Below are 20,974 nucleotides of genomic sequence, written 5' to 3' on the forward strand. Positions count from 1 at the left end.
TTAAAAAAGCATTCATCCAAAGAAATCCATAATTATGTCTAACAAATTATATTATTTCTAATTTTTTTGAAGAACTGAGGGGGTGGTCTTTACCCTGCATGTCCTTTATTTCTTTGGCTTCTCTCCCTCACATCCAAAATAAGATTCTACCACTTTGAATCAAGAATGCATGTGTAGATGCATTCCATATACATGGATAGTAGGTGGAGCTGAAAAAATGTACCATGTTTACATTTTCTTAATATGTCTATAAGTTTTTTAATTTATAGACCATCATGAATGTTAGAACTTTGGCAATTATAACCAAGAGAATGTCCTTGACAAGCCAACAAATAAAAAGTCTTGATTTTCTTGCATGCTAATGACATTACTTGATGAAGGGTGCTCCCCTTAAAACCATAAACTGATTAAAAAAACAAGAAGCAACAACAAATGTGAGAACAAAATATGGACTTCTTATTTGCGCTGCAAATGCGGAATTACAAAATTCACAACTACAAGATACTAACCCACATGGGCACCTTCATTATAATAATCTGCAAGACAAGCTACGAACTATCACCCAGAGCTTTCTTAGACAATGTTTGGGTCTTTCTTAAATAGGTAATTTTATGATACTTAGGAAGGTTCTAGACATTGAAACTTAATACCTAGGGCTAATAGACTCTAACAAAACATATAGAGTCAACCAAATACATCTTTGACAATTATTTTAGATATTTCAGGTAGCCCAACTTTGGAAGGCCATAACTCTCGAACCATTGCTCCAATTGGCTATTATAATCACTTTTCAAAAATGTCAGCCTTTGATCTACAAGCTCAAAATTGCACAAGCGCTCTTTTGTCAAGTTTTCAAACCTCATCCGAGCACTCTAAGGCCTCCAATAGTGAGCTTGAAATTTTTTCTATAAATGTTTCCACCAAAAATATATAATAACTTCTCTGGTACCTAAGATGGAGAAATGGGATTTTATAGTAGGCTTACAACTCTAAAATGAACCTTCATGTAGAAAATGAGAACATTAGAAAATGAACCTAGGATGTTCCTACATTAGACACCAAGGGTAATTTGAGAAGTGACTTCATTATGTCTCAGGTGTTTAGAGGAAAATTTCATGTCCCCTTTTCAAATAATTAAAAAAGAAAATCTTTGCTAAGGCAGGCAGGCCCAAGAAAGTGAAGTTTCGGAAAAAGGGGGTTAATCTTTGGAAACCGTTAGACTAATAAATGAAAATTATTATTAAAATAAGTTTCATTAACCTCTCTTGGACGTGAGTTACAGTTATGCCCTCTTTTAAGGGGTTTGGAGGCATTTTGGGCTCATTCCAGAACTTGATTTTTGCTCATTCTTTGTTATTCTTCAGAGGCTACCAAACCTGTGGAGAAGGAGACCCAAGAACGGGAGTTTGCAGGTTTCTAGGGAGACCCAAGAATGGGAGTTTGTAGGTTTCCAGGAAGGCTAAGGATGGGAGTTTGAAGCCATTCCATGTGCATGCTCATACAGAGTTTGCCTTTGTGCTGAACAGTGTAGATTTGTGGGTTTTTGGGTGTGGTTTTTTGCATGAGTTTGGTGTTTTCAGTTGAGCATTTCATATCAGTTTTTGTTGCTGCTGTATTTTAGACTTTAAGCTAGTAAAATAGAGCTGAATATATGTATTGGGATGTGATTAAACTTCTGAGATAGTTTATTAGTGTTTTTGTGGTGTTTCCGGGCATTTTTGTGTTAATTTTGGGAGCCCGATGAGCATAGTTTTTGTCCTACATTTGTGAGTTGTTTTGTAAAGGCTATATAGATCTGGAAATGACATTTTATAGGCTGTTATGCTGCTCAAATTTCTGTAAAAATGTCTACTTTCAGATTTATTAATAATAGGTGAAGATGTGAAGCTTTTTGGCACTATTTTCGACATACCCAATTTGGGGTTTCTTAAGAAATTTGGTGGATCTTTGTGATATCAGTTGTTTGATCTTAAAGATCTGATTAAAGGTTGGAAATATCATACAAAATCAGAAAAGGGAAATTTCAGTGGTATCAGAGCCATGATCTTGCCAGCTTGAGGGTTTGTAGAAGTTGCAGGTCAGTTTTGACAACTACCCAGATCTTGCATGTCAGTTTTGACAACTACCCAGATTTTGCATGTCATAATTTATGGTTGCATGTTTCTTCTAATCATATGCATGTTAAAATTTATGGTTACATTCTACTTCTAATCATTTTCATGTTAGTTCTTGATGAATTTGGTGGTTATAGAAATTTGCATTTCAGTTTTGACAAGTACCCAGATCTTGCATGTCAGTTTTGACAACTACCCAGATCTTGCATGTCATAATTTGGTGGCTGCATGTTGCTTCTAATCAGTTGCATGTCCAAATCTATGGTTTCATGCTACTTCTAATCATTTTCATGTTAGTTCTTGGTGAATTTGGTGGTTGTAGAAGTTTGCATGTCAGTTTTGACAACTACCCAGATCTTGCATGTCATAATTTGGTGGTTGCATGTTGCTTCTAATCAGTTGCATGTCCAAATCTATGGTTGCATGCTACTTCTAATCATTTGCATGTTAGTTCTTGGTGCTTGAAGAAGTTATATCCTATTGGGGTTACACTCTACTTTATCCAGAATGGACAGGTATAGTACAGAGTCTCAGAGGGAACGATCTTGGACAATTGATAGCCAGAGTCAAAATAGTAGAAAGGATGGTTATTTAGACATTCGAGATAAACTTATGAAAATAAGCCATGACATGTCTAAACAGTTGGTTGAGCACCACCATATAAATGACATGTTATCTGACCCAGCTAAGGTGGATAAGTTGACTGGATTTCTATTTGGCAGATTTTCTCACAGGACAGATGACACAATTCCCAAGAACTTGCATGAGGAGTTTGAGAAACTAGCTGATAGCCAGGTAGAATTCTCAGATTCTACTCTGCCACAGGAGGTGGTGGGAAAGGATATCACACAGATTGATAGTAACAGTCAACTTGATACTCAAATTGAGACAATTGTTTACAGGTCGTCAAAGGGTGATGCCACAGGTATTCAAGATGGTATAGTTACAACAGGAAGTGACTACAGTGTAGTGGGTTCAGATGATGATTATGAAGATGTTGTTGTGCAGGATGGTGAGATACCTGGTAGAGATGAGCAGACATTGAGCATTCATGACTTTGCTGAGAAAGAGTACCAGGCACAGTTAGATGCTTCATCACATGAGGTTGAGGCTGGTAGTACTTCACATGATTTGTCCAGCCAGCTGAAGGTGAACCAAGATAGTATTGTGACTTCATTATCTCATCATGACAGGTATGTGGAGTTAGTTGGTATTGGTCATATTACTCAGGTGAGGAGTTTGCTTGAGTTACCAGTTGATTCTAGTTTATGGATATGGACTCAAGATTGTTATATTGGCATTTGGGATTCAGTTGACTAGAGATCTTTAACACTTTTTGGTAGCAGTGTTTGTTTGGGTGCTATCATGGATTTGATTAGCAGATTACACGGTTTTGTCTTTTCTTGTGCCAGTATCTTGTTTGATGTTGGTATTAGTTTTTATACACCAATGTTGGGCTTTGTTCATATATCCAGTCGACCATACTTGCTGGAATGTGTTGATGATATTTCATATTTGGCAGTGTGTATAGATGAGTCCCAGGATCATATTGGCATTGATGACATCCAAGAGGATGCAGTGGGCAGTTTTGAAGACTTAGTTTCCTTGGGTACAGAGGAGTTGGACAGCAATGCTAATGTTTTGGATACTCCGTATGTTGATATGAGCTTTAGATTTGATTCACAGGATATGGATGGTAATACTCTAGAGACTAGTAACTTTGAGGACACTCCTTCAGATAGTGCATCAGAGGAGGTTTGTAGGAGACAGTCAAGCCAGTGCCATCATGTGTCTAATCAGTTGAGAGTTAGTGACCAAGACATTGCTATCACTTGCCAACATTTTGATGTTGCTCGTCAGTTGTTAGTAGTTTATGGATGGGGTTCTCCTACTAGTGATGAGCAGGGAGGAAGTTATCTTTCCTTGACAGAGATCCACTCTTTATGGGAGGCTATTCATACTTTGAGATAGAATTATATGCAGTTGGTAGCCGACAGAGATTATCTTATGGAGTGGGGTAGTACAACATATGATGCATTGTTGGCCAAGGAAGATGAGGTGAGTGATCTTATTGAGCAGCTTGAGGTGACTTCTGAGATTCTTGAGAGTACATAATTGGCTCTCAAGGAGTCACCGTTTCATTTGGCTAAGGTGACCATGGAGTTAGAGCGACTAAAATCTTTACCTAATTCTATACAATCACAAGTTGTGGTGTTTGGTGATCCAAGGATGTCCATGGCCGAGATTGTTAGAGACAGTGGAGATGGGGATGCATCCATCCTTGATACTAACATTGGCATATCAGGTTCATTCCCACTAGAGTCAGGTTCAATTGAGTTGGGTGTTGTAGCAGATTTTTGTGGTGTGCCTGACATGGTGGTGACCTCTAGTACTAATGGCACGAAGACTAGAGATGTTGTATCAAAGACCATGTGTGATGTTGGTGAGCTGATAGTTGGCATGGTTCCTACTAGTAATACTACTCCCTTCACAATGTCTTCAGAGGTAGTAGTCAGTTCCAACTTGGTTAATGATCGATTGCAGTTAGTTACATCTGGATTGCAGTCTAAGCCACTGACTGAGATTGGTGCATTCTATTGGCATTACACTGTGAGGTATGCTCATCTATCTACCTTTGATGACCATGTTGATGAGATGATGATACAGAGATGTACTTTGGTTCCTAGTGCTTATCATCAGTTATGGGATAGTTTGATGCCTCGGGATGAGAGTTGTGATGGGCATGACATGGTGATAGGTCCTGCAATTGACAAGTTGATAATACATGACTTAGAGTAGGAGTTTTGGAGTGATGCTTTAGCAGGTGTTGTTATTGATTCTACTCCTTTGGCTATGACATCTCTTGACTTAGCTGGTGATCAGTCACAGTGGGTTGTATCACTTCTTCATGGTGAGCTGTTGACTGAGGTTGGTTTTTTTTATCAACATTATATTGCAGGGTATGTACATAAGTTAGCATTTGATCCTTGTGCTGAGGAGTTGATGGAAGACAAATTTGGTTTGGATTCCATTTCTTACTCTTTATCTTGTAATGTCTTTTCACCATCAGCAGTGTATGGGAGTTATGGTTATGAGATAGTGGCCGATGATTTGCAGAGTTGTGTTGACTGCAGGAGTTGTACAGTGTGTGGATTCTCCATACTTGGTATAGTTTCATTCAAGAGGGTTCACCATTGTTGCAGAGTTGGATTGTACATTCCATATAGGCCAGTGGGATGCGTTGATGGTATTTACTGTGTTGGTAGTTTGATTTGTCCATTTTACTTGGGTTCTGATGTTCTAAGAGTTTGTGCCTCATAGGTTTTTGATTGTGGTAGTGGTGATTTTGGAGTTTGGTTGAGCTATAATTGTCAATTTGATTATGGATTCCTCTTGTTCATATTGCAGAGGATATTACAGGAGCCTGTGTTAATTGGTAGTAGTATAGTTCATGACTACATTTGGGATCCAGGTGGATTGATTGGTTTATTGTTCAGCCATTGCTTGAGGACAAGCAATGATTGGGAGGGGAGGACTTGTCATGTCCCCTTTTCAAATAATTAAAAAAGAAAATCTTTGCTAAGGCAGGCAGGCCCAAGAAAGTGAAGTTTCAGAAAAAGGGGGTTAATCTTTTGAAACCGTTAGACTAATAAATGAAAATTATTATTAAAATAAGTTTCATTAACCTCTCTTGGACGTGAGTTACAGTTATGCCCTCTTTTAAGGGGTTTGGAGGCATTTTGGGCTTATTCCAGAACTTGATTTTTTCTCATTCTTTGTTATTCTTCAGAGGCTACCAAACTTGTGGAGAAGGAGACCCAAGAACGGGAGTTTGCAGGTTTCTAGGGAGACCCAAGAACGAGAGTTTTCAGGTTTCCAGGAAGGCTAAGGATGGGAGTTTGAAGCCATTCCATGTGCATGCTCATACAAAGTTTGCCTTTGTGCTGAACAGTGTAGATTTGTGGGTTTTTGGGTGTGGTTTTTTGCATGAGTTTGGTGTTTTCAGTTGAGCATTTCATATCAGTTTTGGTTGCTGCTGTATTTCAGACTTTAAGCTGTTAAAATAGAGCTGAATATATGTATTGGGACGTGATTAAACTTTTGAGATAGTTTATTAGTGTTTTTGTGGTGTTTCTGGGCATTTTTGTGTTAATTTTGGGAGCCCGATGAGCATAGTTTTTGTCCTACATTTGTGAGCTGTTTTGTAAAGGCTATATAGATCTAGAAATGACATTTTATAGGCTGTTATGCTGCTCAAATTTCTATAAAAATGTCTACTTTCAGATTTATTAATAACAGGTGAAGCTGTGAAGCTTTTTGGCACTATTTTTGACATACCCGATTTGGAGTTTCTTAAGAAATTTGGTGGATCTTTGTGATATCAGTTGTTTGATCTTAAAGATCTGATTAAAGGTTGGAAATATCATACAAAATCAAAAAAGGGACATTTCAAAAAACCAAGATGGTTAGCCTCCTCCCTTGCTAGCCATGATGAATCCTTTACTGGTCTCCCTTTCCATTTCACCAAGTATTCCTCATAAGTTTTTTTTCTTGTACTTTTTCCAACATGACTTTTCGGTATCTCCTCAATCTCCTTTGTAGCCAAACTAGTTGCTAGAATACTCCACTATGCTTCTGCAATGTCATCTCCATCACCTCCTTCATAATACTCTGTCAAATTTAAAATATTAAATGCTAGTGAAATATTCAATTCAACAGGAAATTCTATTTCATAAGCATTTCCATAATCATGCCTTTTCACTATCTTGCATGGTCCAAACTTCTTCATCTTCAACTTATTATATGTACCCACTGAAAAATGCTCCTTTCTCAAATGAACCATGACCTCATCTCCAATCTGAAATTGCTTATACCTCCTTTTTCACATTTACCTTAGTCTTATACTATGTATTCATCTTTATGTTGTGCTTCCTCAACTCCTCATGGATTTTTTTCAAATGTTCAACAAATTCTTCTACTTCAGCACTACTTATCTCTCCTTTATCCAATTGCCTCAATTTAGAAGCATTTTTGGGACTACTCCCATATACAATCTGGAATGGTGATTTACCAGTACTCCTATTGATAGAATTATTATATGCAAATTTTACTTGTGATAAAATTAGATCCTATCCTTTTGGTTTGTCTCCAACCAAACATCTCAACAAGTTTCCCAAATTGTGATTCACAACTTATGTCTATCCATCAATCTATGGATGATGTGATGAACTGAGCTTCAACTCCATTTTCAATTTCATCCATAATGTATGTTAGAAATACCCAAAAAAATTGGTATCTCAATATGAAACTATACTCTTTGGAAAACCATAGTCTCACCACTTCTCTAAAAAACAACTCTGCTACATGAACAACATCACTAGTCTTCTTGCAAGGAATAAAATGTGTCATCTTTAAAAACCTTTCAACCACCATAAAATAGAATCATGACCTCATTGTGTCCTTAGTAATCTAAGAACAAAATCCATGCTGACATCCTCCCATGGCTTCTCTAGTATATGAAATGGTTGATACAACCCTGTATTTGCTTCACTCCTTTTGCAATCTGACATACTTTGCAACTCTATACAAACTTCTTCACATCTTGCTACAACTATGGCTAGTAATAATTCTCAACAACCAAAGAAATGGTCTTATCTCTTCCAAAATATCCATCCAATCCTCCATTATGCTTCTCCTTGATGAGATTCTCTCTCATTGAACTTCTAGGAATGCAAAACTAGCTTCCTTTGAACAACATACTATCTTGGATCATGAAATCCAACAACTCTTTCCTATCAAGTGTAACAAGTTTTGTACAAGCCTTCCACACTTCACCAAAATCAAGATCATCTAGATAAAAAGTATTGAATTCCTTGAGCCCAACCACCTCTATCTGCATTTATGTCAACAAAAGTTGTCTTGTACTAAGAGCATCTACATCTTTCTTAGACTTCTAACTCTTATGTTTCAAAACAAACATATAACTCTACAAAAACTCAGCCCACTTCAAATGCCTTTGGTTTAATTTTCCTCGACTATTCAAATATTACAAAGCTTGATGATCAGTATACAAAAAAAACTCCTTAGGAAGATAATAGTGTCTCCACTTCTTCAATGCTTGAACTATAGCATAAAATTTTTTATTATAAAAAAAACATTTTATTTTTGCATCATTAACCTTCTCACTAAAATAAGCAATAGGTCTACCTTCCTAGCTCAAAAACTCTTATTATAGTACCACTAGCATCACAGTCTACTTGAAACACCTTGTTAAAATCAATAAGTACTAAAATAGGTTGCTTAATAACTTTCTGTTTCAACAGATTAAAAATCTTATCTACTCCTATAGTCCACTAAAGTTTTTCTTATCTCCTCTCATTGTTTTAGTCAAAGGTCCACAAATACTACTAAAACCTCTTATGAAATTTCTATAAAAATTAACCAATCCATGAAAAGATCTTACCTCTTCCATACTTCTTGGAGTAGGCCATTCAAGGATAGCCTTCACTTTCTTTGGGTCCATTTTCAAACCTTCTAGTAAGACTACAAATCCTAGGTACAACAACTCTTTATTTACAAAATTGCACTTCTTCGGGTTTATCAACAACTTTTCTTCCCTCAACTTATCAAACACCTTGCAAATGTGGATCAAATGCTCCTCCAATTTCTTACTAAAGATCAAAATATCATATAGGTAAACAATGAAAAACTTACCCAAAAACTCCTTTAGTACCTCATTCATGATCCTCATAAAAGTGCTTAGTGCATTGGATAGCCCAAAAGGCATGACTAACCACTTGTACAGTCCTTTTTTCTTGAAAGAAGTCTTCCACTCATCACATTCTATGATATGAATCTGATGCTACCCACTCTTCAGATCTATCATTGTGAAATACTCAGCTCCACTCAAATAGTCCATAATATTATCCATCCTTGGCAATGGAAATCTATACCTAATTGTGATCTTGTTGATAGTGCGAGAATCTATGCACATCCTCCATTCTCCATTATTCTTTGGTACTAGTACAACACATGGACTCAAACTCTCTTGAATCAACCCCTTCTACAACAACTCGTGAACTTGTCTATTCAACTCTTCACTTTCTCTTGGTGTCATTCTATGCACTGACTTGTTTGGAAAATTGGCTCTTGGAACCAAATCCATCTAGAGACTGATCTTTCTTATTGGGGAAAATCCATCAAGTACATTATCTGATACAATATTAGAAAACTCTCCCAGCATATCTGCAACTTCTACAGGTACCTCCTCTACTTCTTCTTTAGTATCTTTTGGAATTAGAGAAAAACACATATGCTCATGCTTCTTACCTTTGATAAATTCTTTTCCATCAACAAAACATATTCTGGTAGCACTACATACCTTTTCTTCTTTATCCTTCAGTGCTTCACTCCATCCTTGGTCAGAGTGTAGGTATTTGCTTGCCCATTGTGTATAGCATGTCTATCAAACTGTCATGGCCTACCTAGAAACATATGCCATATGTCCATAGGTATTTTTTGAACTATCATTGTACATGATGCTTAATGATAGGAATCCTTTTGAACTCCTCTCTTGAAAAGCCAATCTGGGATCAACTCCAAGGTTTCAGACAATCTTGCGACCTACTAGAATCTACTCAGTTGAAGATAAATGTATTTTTTCATAGGGAGGCCTTTGCTAGTTTTGATCAATTCAAATAAGATGTAGAATCTGCTTGCTATCTCAAAAGAATAAAGACAGAAAAGGAAACATATTTTTCTATTTTTTAATAAATGCAATCTAACAATGTAACTATATGAATTCTTAAATTAACCAAGTGTTTTATAAAAGAAAATAATGAAGATAGGGTAACAAGAAGTTTAAACAAATAACTTAAAAAGTAAATTCCTAATGGACATAAGTTACAGAAACAACACACCTACGAGTTAATTTTTTGAAAAGATTGGTAGGTAACCAATGAAAATAGTAGCAGCACTTCTTTAATTTCACTGATGGAATCATCGATGGGAATTTAGTAATCATAAAATATTTGACTTTTCACCAAATTGCAAAGCCACAGAAAGTGCACTCATGCAAGACAAAAACCTATGTAGGAACAATATAGATGATCTCTTCTTGAACGAAGTACATCAATAGAAAACCATAGCAAACACTAGAATTAAAAGATCGCTTAATCAAAATAACACAATAAAACTATTAGCTCAATTACACTTCATGAATATACATTCACAAAATATAAGACACTTAGGCAAGAATCACTACACTCCAAATGTGAGCACCAATAGCATATATTATTGCATCAAAATAATGGTCTGGAATACATGTTACATTCTTGAATTTATAAGAAATCATCTCTTCAATTTGTATTGAGAGTTAGAGATCCCTTTATGAAAACATATGCTTCTAAACTAATAAAAGAAATCTATTTATGTACAAACCAACTCTCTAATTGGTGCTAAGTAGGACTCCATCCTTATTTATACTATTAAATGGATACATGAGCCTTTACATGTCTTAAAACAAAGAAATCATGAGAAAATAAGAAGTAGAAAGAAATTAGATGATGTCAGAGTCTTTAGAGGTCCCAAAAATAGAAGCTCAACCTTCTCTATATGTTTGTAGGATTTAAAATACCATCAGAATGCATTTTTGGTGCATGGAAAGCTCTAAATTTGGAACTAACAATTAACTATCGGTGCACCTCTGAATTCTTCAAAAACTTCTCATGCACCTCAGAAGAAGTGCACCTTGAAAGTAGCATATCTGGTGCACCTTGGAAGAAGTGCACCTCAAAAGTTTGAAAGCTTGCACACCTCAGAAGAAGCACACCTCAAAAGCTTGGAAGCTCGAAAGTTTAATTTGCCAAAAAATGAAAGTTCTTAGTTTTGAAAATAGTTTATGGGTTTTTCTCAAATGAGGTCTAGGAGCACTCTAGTGTACTTATTTTCCCCTATTTGATAATTTATACCCTCTTTATAGCCAACCATTTTTGGAAGAAGTGCACTTCAGAAGCTCGGAAGCTCAATTCACCAAAAACTCAAAGTTCTCAATTTTGAAAATGGTTTTTGGTTTTTTCTCAAACTAGGTCTAGGAGCACTCTAGTGTACTTATTGTTTCCCTTTCTTGATGATTTATACCCTCCTTATAGCCAAACACTTTCAAAAAAAATGAACTCCTTCTTCTATCTAAAATTCCAAAGCACCCATGTTGAATCTTGTCATTAATAGTTGCATAAGATGAGAAACCTGTTCTGGTTCATGTGTCCAACCTCTGTATCTCTGATCTTTTAGTGCAAATTGCTTGATCATTTTTGGTCAGAGACCAAGTGATCCAGATTATCCAAAATGATCAATGTTTGAAACTTTTTCATATTTTTAACAAGATTTTCTAAGCATTTTTAACTGGCCTTTTCGGAGGTCTTCTACTCAAAATTTCAAGTTGAAAATTTCATTAGTCCCTTAAAATAGGTAGTTGAAGGCTCACTATTTTAGGGACTAAAATTAGATTTTTAATTTTTCTTTCGAATGATGTAAACGGTTTTGAATTCCAACCTCTAGGTTAAAAGTTATGACCCTGACAAGTTAAGGATGTCTTTTTATCTGCACAAAGAAGCAAACATTAATTAGCTCATGTTAGAAGACCCAAACAAGGACTCCCCAAGACTTAGACTAACATTGGGTCAAAACTAGTCAAAATAGATAATTTTTCCCTAATAAGCTAGTTTTTTGCACACTAAAAATCTCCCTTTAACACTCAAATTCTCCAGTTTTGACCTCTAGAATTCTCAGTTAGAGGGTTGGTGCTTGACCCAAACTCTAGGTGGAGTTTCCAAAATGACCCAGGCCCCAAACTAGGGGTTTGGGAAACAAAAATTTTTACTAGGGAGTGGGTCTCCATTTCTAGGAGAAATGGGTCTGCGTTGTGAAACCACAATAATATGATATCACAAAGTACCTCCTCCTGTTAGTTTCCAATCTTGAAATTCACTAAGCACTACTCATTGACCATGAACTTGTGGTCATCTTGCACCCAATCAATATGGTATGGATGCAAGTGTTTCTATCTCTTCAACTTCAACTTGGTGACCATTGTTTTTGACATCAGATTGTTAGTACTTCCACCATCAATGATCACATCACAACACTTATCTTTATATATGCACCTTGTATGAAACAAGCTCCTTCTTTGATTAGGTTCATTCTCTTCACTCAACAAGACTCTTTTGTTAACTAGGACTTCTCCTCTTTCATCATCTTTAGAATGTGAAGATCAAGCATCTTCATCAACATGTGCAACTCTGCCCTAGCCTTTTGTTCTTTGATCCATCCTTCCTTGGCACTAAGAAAATTCAAATGCTCTATGCCCTTCTTCTCCATAAGTGAAAACATTTCTCATAAAAGCCTCCTCTTTCAGTTCCTTGTTCTCTGCCTCTTCCTCTCTGATCTCTATTGTTCTTATTATGGAAATGATTGAAATTTTTTTCCTTTGGTTTTGACTACTACTTCTAGCCTCATCCTTGTTCTTCTGATCATCATTCTAACCTCCATAATATCATCCTCAAGATCTTCCACCGTGACCTCTTCCATTATTCTTGTTGTCAAACTTCTTGCTCACTTTCTACTCAAATCTTAGGGCAAACTAGTATGCCTCCTCAATACTTTTCATGTGAACTAGACTTAGCTTATCCTAAATACTTGGCCTTAACCCATTAAGATAACATGCTACTTTCTCCTTATTAGCTTTTGGATGACCAACTCTAATAAAAACTGGGTAGAACTCTTTGGTATACTCTTGAACATATTTTTTTGCTTGCTTCAACCCTTGCATTTTCTTCAATAGGTCAAGCTCATAATCCATGGGAATGAAGTGTCACTTTAATTTAGCTATCATCTGATCCGATCTAGTGATTTTGTCCTTTCCTTTTCTATTTTTCTCCAATTGAACCTCCTGCCACCAGATCTTTGCATATCCCTTTAGTTTCGCCTTCACAAACTTGACCCTATCAAGATCCTCAATATCTTCATACTCAATGTACTCCTCTAGTTCATTAATGCAATTGATTAGATCCTCTTGGTTAAGATTTTTTTTTAAATGTGGTAACTTCAAACTTAAGTCTTTTTCCAATCTTGGAGATGGCCCTAAAAATCCTCTCTTCCTCTAGGTTTAGAACTACCTTTTCTTCTTCATTTTCTTATACATTTCTCTCATCCTCCCTTTCATCTCTTATGGGAAGATTTATTCCTATACACATTTTTTCTTCCAATGGTTGCATTTGTCTTTGGAGGGCTCTAAAACCCTCAAGTGTAACACCTATTGCTCTTCCACCACACTCTTCGTGGAGGCATTTTCACACTTCCACTAAAATCCTAATGCAAACTACCTCACAATCGGCAATTTGTCTACATGGTCAACCCAAATCACAATCCTAGTGCAAACTACCTCAAAGTTGGTGATCTGTCCACACACTGAAGAACTCTAGCTCTGATACCTCTTGAGGAAGGGTGTTCCTCTTAAAACCATAAACTCATAGTAGAAACAAGAAACAAAAAAAATGCGAGATCAAAATATGGACTTCTTATTTGTGCCACAAATGCAAAATTATAGAATTCACAAGTACAATATACTAATCCATATGGGTGTCTTCATTACAATAATCTACAAGACAAATTGCAAACTATCACCCAAAGATGTCCTAGACAATGTTCGGGGCTTTCTTAAATAGGCAATTTTATATTTCTCGAGAAGGTTCTAAACATTGAAACTTAATACCTAGGGCTGATAGACCCTAACAAAACATATAGAGTCAGCCAAATACATCTTTGACAATTATTTTAGATATTTCGAGTAACCCAATTTCGGAAAGCCATAACTCTCAAACCGTTGCTCCAATTGGCTATTATAACCACTTTTCAAAAATGCCAGCTCCTAATCTATAGGCTTGAACTTGCGCTACTGCCCTAAAGTCAAGTTTTTGGACCTCATATAGGCACTCTAAGGCCTCTAATGGCGAGCTTGAATATTTTTTCACAAATTTTTTCACTGAAAATTCGCAGTAACTTCTTTGATACTTAAGCTAGAGCAATACAATTTTTATGGTAGGCTTACAACTCTAAAATGAACCTTCATGTAGAAAATGAGAATATTCAAACTTACTAAAAATAGAAAATTTCTATAAATAGTAACCACCCTATCTACTAGTCCTTATTAAAATAGAAAAGACAAAATAAAATATTTTTGGGTGATGCAAGATTTCTCTTACACCTAGGATGCTCCTGCATCATTACCCTCATCTATAAGAGTCAAAATTATAATATTTCTGATGGTCTATAAATTAAAATACATAATTAAAGACCTCTATCAAAATTGCAAACTTGGTACATTTTTTAGCTCCACCTAATGTCCTATGCATATGAATCAAGATTGCATATTGAACTAGGTGCATCCTTCTGCATTGCTTGAAACCAAGAGATTTTCACAATTAACATCTAAAAATAGCACCATACTTACTACTACATTCCTATTGAAATACAAATAAAAAATGAACCTTCAATTTACTCTACTCCAAATATTTACCATTAAGAATGTAATATTGTCAATTTATTTACTACTACATGCCTATTGAAATCACACGGGAAAAACATGTAACTTTTTTATAGAATGTCTCAAAGAAATATGGTCTTGTGGGAAGCCATGAGTGTGGGATATTCACAAAATTGATTTTTTTTAAAACACATACACAAGTATATGCACATACTTTCAAATATATATACATTGGAGATGCACATGCATGTAAATATAGGTGACCTTAGAAAGTTGTGATGTCCAAAATTAAAGTGTGAAGGTGTAAACAAACAAGTATGTGGTTGCAGGGTTAGGTGTTTTAGATAATAGGAGTCTCCTAGATGTATGGCCTAAAACAATTAGATTCTTAGGTGGAATTATAAAGTTGTCATGCAATCGTAGGTTAATGTTGAGCTTCACTTGGTTTTGAGAATAGTTTAATATTAACTACTAGTCAAGGCCAGCTATGTGAAAGTGGAAGCTCATTTGGCCCCAACCCCCTCCCCAACCCCCACAACATCACTCTAAAATCCTTGCTAACATCTAAAATTCATTCATTTATTAATAAAGTGTAACATTCATGAATTATCACAACATTTATTAACACAAGATTCATTAGTATTCTTTAACACATAAGATTCATTAGCATTCATTAAAACACAACATTCATCAATATTTATTAACAAATTATATAGTTTATGAATATTCAATAACACATAATTAAAACATTAGTCGTCAAATAAATTGCATAAATGAGAATCATTTTTTTTTTGACTTTTTCTTTGATTTTCTACTTCCCTAAATTGTTGCAAAGGCATATCCATGTCATCATTGTCATTTCTTCTAGCCCGTGCATGTGATCTCACTGTCCTCTAAAATAACAAATAAAAGGGTTAAATTAAAAATATATTATCATAATTATGGTTAAATTAAAAATATATTATCATGTGAGGCCTCACCTTGATCCATCATAGCACATCTAATACATTTTATTTTGACACATTATGACTCAATATGTTGAGACATTATCTAATGGACTAGACAATATATATATTATTCTATGTCGTGTGATGCTTTAATTAAAAAATGCTTAAATAGGTTATTTGATGTTTATGTGCAGACATGCATTATGATGATGCAATTCTCTAAATTAATTGGGATTATGAATATGTTAAGTATTTTAATTATGCACTTAGTAAGGACCAAGTATATGCGCAGAAATGAGAAAAATACTATTTAAATGAAAGTTTGATGTTTTGATCAATGTGATTATGCAATTTGTTTTAAATATATGAATATGATGTTATCAAACTATTGATGTTCAAATTGAGTGTGTAGGATTATTAACCATGGAATTTATTGGAGAATCGGTAATTGACCCTATGTGCAAACTATAAGACTAAGGTTGAATCCAATAAAGTGATTCAAACCTTGTTGTCAAGTGTTTTATTTGTATCATAATCTGAATGTGTGTATCATATATATTTTGTAAGTTGTTAAATTTTATGTTACAGTGAATCTTATGGTGTCACTTCACACTCGTAATATGTATATGTGTATCAACATGTTAATTAGGACTAGCAACATAACTCATTACCCAAAGATTGATTAAATTAGTAATCTAAGTTAATTATCCTAATTAGGGTTTAGTGGAAAGGACTCATCCTAAGGGTTTTTGGAGATCAAATAATTCAAGCCACTTGTGTAGGTTATAAAAAGATCCTAGAGGCCAAATTTAATGTAATCTAAGTGCCTAAGGGATATGTGTATGGGTTGGAGACCTTTTCCACCCTTCTAGAACTTCCTAATAACATTTATGACACCTAAAAAAATATCTCATTTTCTCTTTCGTGCAAAAATTGACCATCTCCATGAGGTTTGTCAGGTTTACACTTCTCCTAAAAGGTTGTCTTGATGGTAGAATCAAGTGGGAAGCCAATACAAGGCTTGAGTCAAGTCTGGAGTTATTGTCATTTTCGGTGGGTGAGTTTAGAAGCCTATTTAGAGACCATTTTGAATTTTGAAGATTTTTCACCCATTCTCTACATTTAGAGAAAGTCAAGCTTGGAATTGAAAAGGAAGAAGGATTTAGCTCATCTCAAAATTCCATTGTCATAACCTTTGTGAAAGTAGGATTTTTCATGGTCATGTTCTTCATGCATTGTTCATTGCTTGCTTATGTAAATCTCTTGCATGTGTGTATTTTGTGTTTGTGTCATAACATGTGAGAGATGGGTTCTTTGTGGGTTTTCTATTTCCTTTCCTTTCATGTTTTCCTTTTAGTTTTGTTAGGAAATCTATGAAGGGTGTGTTGGCATTACTCACCCTCAAATAGGGCAGAAGTGGCCATGTACGGGAAGAGGACTTAGTTGGACTTTGAGTCAGTGTAGAGTCTCTTCTTGTGTTGAGGAGAGGGAGATAATAAAATGTTATAGGCCCTTGTCAATATAAACTAATTTTGTTTTGGGGAGATAAGAAGATAAAGAATGGAAGTTCATTGTGATTTATTAGCCATGGAAAAGGCATATGATTTGTGTTTGTGATTGACATCTCCTACCTAAAAAAATCCACCTTCTCCCTAGTCTTGGTTCAATATGGAACCTATTGTGCATAGCATGGATGGGATTTATTTGTTGAGTGTTTCATTGTGATTGTTTTTCTTGTCACCCGATCAATTATTGCTTCTCCCAAGCTCAAGGTGTGGCCTCACATCAAGGCCTTGGTTGAGAGGCGATCTCTCCATGGTTGTCTTTATGTATTTTCAGATTGCTTGGATGGTATCTTAAAATAGAGACAATTTAGATTTAGAATTGTCATGATGTTCTTGAGTTCATTACTATGGAGACTTCTCCTTGTAGTGATTCCAATGAATCTTGTTCATGTCATAAAAAGAAAGTTGGATGTCTATTGGATCTATTGGATTTCAATCTTCCTATTGTAGTTGTAATTTTAATAAGGGGAAATATGATCCTTGTGTATAAATTTTGATAGTAAACATGACAACATGTTAAACAAAATTCATTGTAAATCTCTTGTAATTTATTGGTGTAGGATGAATGCATAAATATAGTGTTTCACAATTCATTTCTTCTAGCACTTCTTGTATGCTTGAAAATTCAATTCTAAATGCAAAATGATCAATTTTATTATAGATATTGATGTTATATGAAGCTACTCAATTTGATTATGACTATATTCTATAGGAAATTGGATTCAAATGAATATTACTTTATATCGAATGTGTTATGAATAAGATTTCTCCTAATTTAGATGCAAAATTTAACATCAAAACTATTCCTACAAATCCATTAAAGAAAAGGAACTAAACATTATTACCTTATGCCATGCTAAAATTTCTAGAGAAAAAAACACACAACACTTGGATGAGAAAAGAAATCACATAATTTCACCTAATTAGAGAGCCAAAATGCTCTTTGGATTTTGTATGAGAAATTTTAATTCCCAATTTTAGTAATAGAGAATATTCTAGTAAGATTCCCTTTTTAAAATCCTTTTTGACATCTTATTAAATAATAAATATATAAATTTTAAAATAAAAATCAATTAAGATAAACCTATTATATCCTACCTTACCTTATCCTAAGTTCACCTAGAAAACTTTAAACCATAACTCTTAAATCACCTTCCCTCCAAAATTAGCATTGAAATGGCCTCAAGGGCCTACAAAAGCCTCCACATGTGCCCCATGTTAGACTTGACATGACAAGTTGATTGGGAAAAAGGATGGCAAAGTTTCAGTTTAGATCATTCTTGTTAAAGCCTTTATTATTTTTGTTTACCTTTATTCACCACCTATCTTCTTCAAGAGATCACGCATATTTCTTGAGAGGGGGGGGGGGGGGAACATAACTACTACTTTGGGCAGCAAACTATCTTGGTGCAACTTTTTGACATTCTCTTTGCTATGCGTGAGTGGGTTTCATCATGGGTTTGACTTGTAGATTGGACATTAAAAAGGGTATTGAATATTGTTTGTTTTAAAAGAACTCCCAAACCTTTTTTCTACTTTCACTTACCTTTATCTCCTCTCTTGGGCAACGTGACCCCACTTGGGGAGTGCTCATGTGAGCCTAGGAAGACATGGGAGTTAGTGGGCTTAGTTAAGGGGTGGTGTGTGTTAGATGTTAGGAGTTAGGGATGAGTTTGTAGGTATTAGTTAGGTTAGTTTGAATGTAATATAAATAATAGTTAAATGATTAGTTAGGATTAGGGTGTTTTAGATAGTTTGTCATTTTATTTATTATTATTATTAGCATTATTAATTTGTCAATAAAGTTGTAAATGGTTGTTCATTTTAAATATTTAATTGTTTTAAAAATGAAAGTGGAAGAAAGGATAGATTTAGTAATGTTAAGGGAATGGTTAGGAATTATAAATTAGTATTAGTTTTTAAATTTAATTATATTTATTGGGGCTTTTGAAAATTAAATTTTACCTTTATATAGATTATAATAAGATTTTAACTAAGTTGATAAATTATAAACATTAATCTTAGGGTGTAATGCCAAAACCAAATCGAGATAGTGTTAGGAGTCTAAATTATGTTTAGGTGTTTAAGTTTTAACAATTGTTGTGATTTTAGTTATGGGAGTAACATATGGAGATATAATATAATATTATAAAAGTAATTAAATATTGTATTTTAATTTTTTTATACATTTACTTAAAAGTTCATTCAATTGGAATTGAGGGGGTTGTAGGATCAAAGTGTCATTAAAAGAACATTAGGTTGATAACCTAATAGTGATTAGGTATATGATCTAAGGATGAAATTAATGACACGGATCACTTAATAATTAATATTTAATGTTTTCAATTAGTATAATAGTTTATTTAAATAATGGTAGTTAAGGATTGAGGTATTTTATGAACTTATCAAAGATCCAAAATTGGTTCACCGAGGAGATTGAACCGACACACCAAATGAATATGAAATAACTTGATAACCTAATAGAACTTATGAAACTTTATGAGATTAATAATGTGACTTACATAATGGTCAAATTAAGGTTTACTTAGTCAACAATTAGGGTTTAGTCAACCCAAACTCAGTGTTCCTATAGCACCTTAATTTAAATGATTTGAACATGTATAATATGGTTCAAATGACAACTCTACATCTCAAAAAAAAATGAAACTCATTTTTAATCCTTTGTCAACTTTCCATAACCATTTCAGAATAGCATATTTTAATATAGTGGATTAATTAACTTTTTTTTTTTATAAAAAATCATGTGTTTTTGCCCTAATATTTTGGGCATGACATATCATAATTAGGGTTAAATTTAAAACATATTATCATTATTGTTTCAAGAATTCTAGTACTTTAAAGAACATAAATGTGGCACTCTTTACCTTGTCCAACCACATCATCTTTCTTGGTGGCTTGAATCTCAACACGCTCATCAAGAACAACCTCTACATCCCCTGCAACTACAATACAAAATGTTTTATTAATCCCAACAAACTATAATTAAATTTTTATTAATACACCAAATTTAATTTAAAATGTTTACTTGTATTAATAATTTAGTAATTAGCATTCAAATAGAAAATGTATACCTTGATTACTACAATGTACATTTGAATCGATGCCTCCATTGTGCTTTGATGGTGTATTAATATTGGCAAGCTACACTCCAATGTAAATAATTAGTGCGTTTATCAACAATATATACATATAAATACAAGACAAATACTGAGAAATGTTAATCATTTAGTTTAATACATATAAATATATTCACTTTAAAGTTTTAAACAAATATATAGTCATTGTTTCCTTAAAATAAATATATTCACTTTATGTTGGAACTTAACATCAAAAAAAGTAATTGGTAAAGTATTCAATTTGAAATCCAAAATCAATTAGCTTATTTACCTAATCGATGGATCTACCAAAAGAACCTTGCGCACTCATTGCTCAGAATCATTCAGCCATGACTGTATAGCCTTGTATGTAGCCTATTTTATTGTCATCTTCTGAAATCATTTTTTTGAACACCAACGCCAACAATTTTTCTTGGTATCTTGAATTGTTATTGTAGTAAATTTCATAAAAAAATAAATTGATTACAATTTATAAATATTTCCATACGATTTTTCATTTACTAATACTTACAATTTGTGCAACAAGTTTTGAATATCCACCGAGTCGAGCTTGTGTTGCTTGTGCTTTTATTTTCTTGATTCTATTACTTTTGATTTGTTAGGTAACCTATGTGATGTTTGGAATATGTTAGATCACATAAGTGCAAAGAGTAAATAGTACATAATTTCA

This window comes from Cupressus sempervirens, chromosome 3 (assembly GCF_028749045.1).
Source record: "Cupressus sempervirens isolate cs-2001-9-10 chromosome 3, ASM2874904v1, whole genome shotgun sequence".
In the NCBI taxonomy this organism is placed as follows: Eukaryota; Viridiplantae; Streptophyta; class Pinopsida; order Cupressales; family Cupressaceae; genus Cupressus; species Cupressus sempervirens.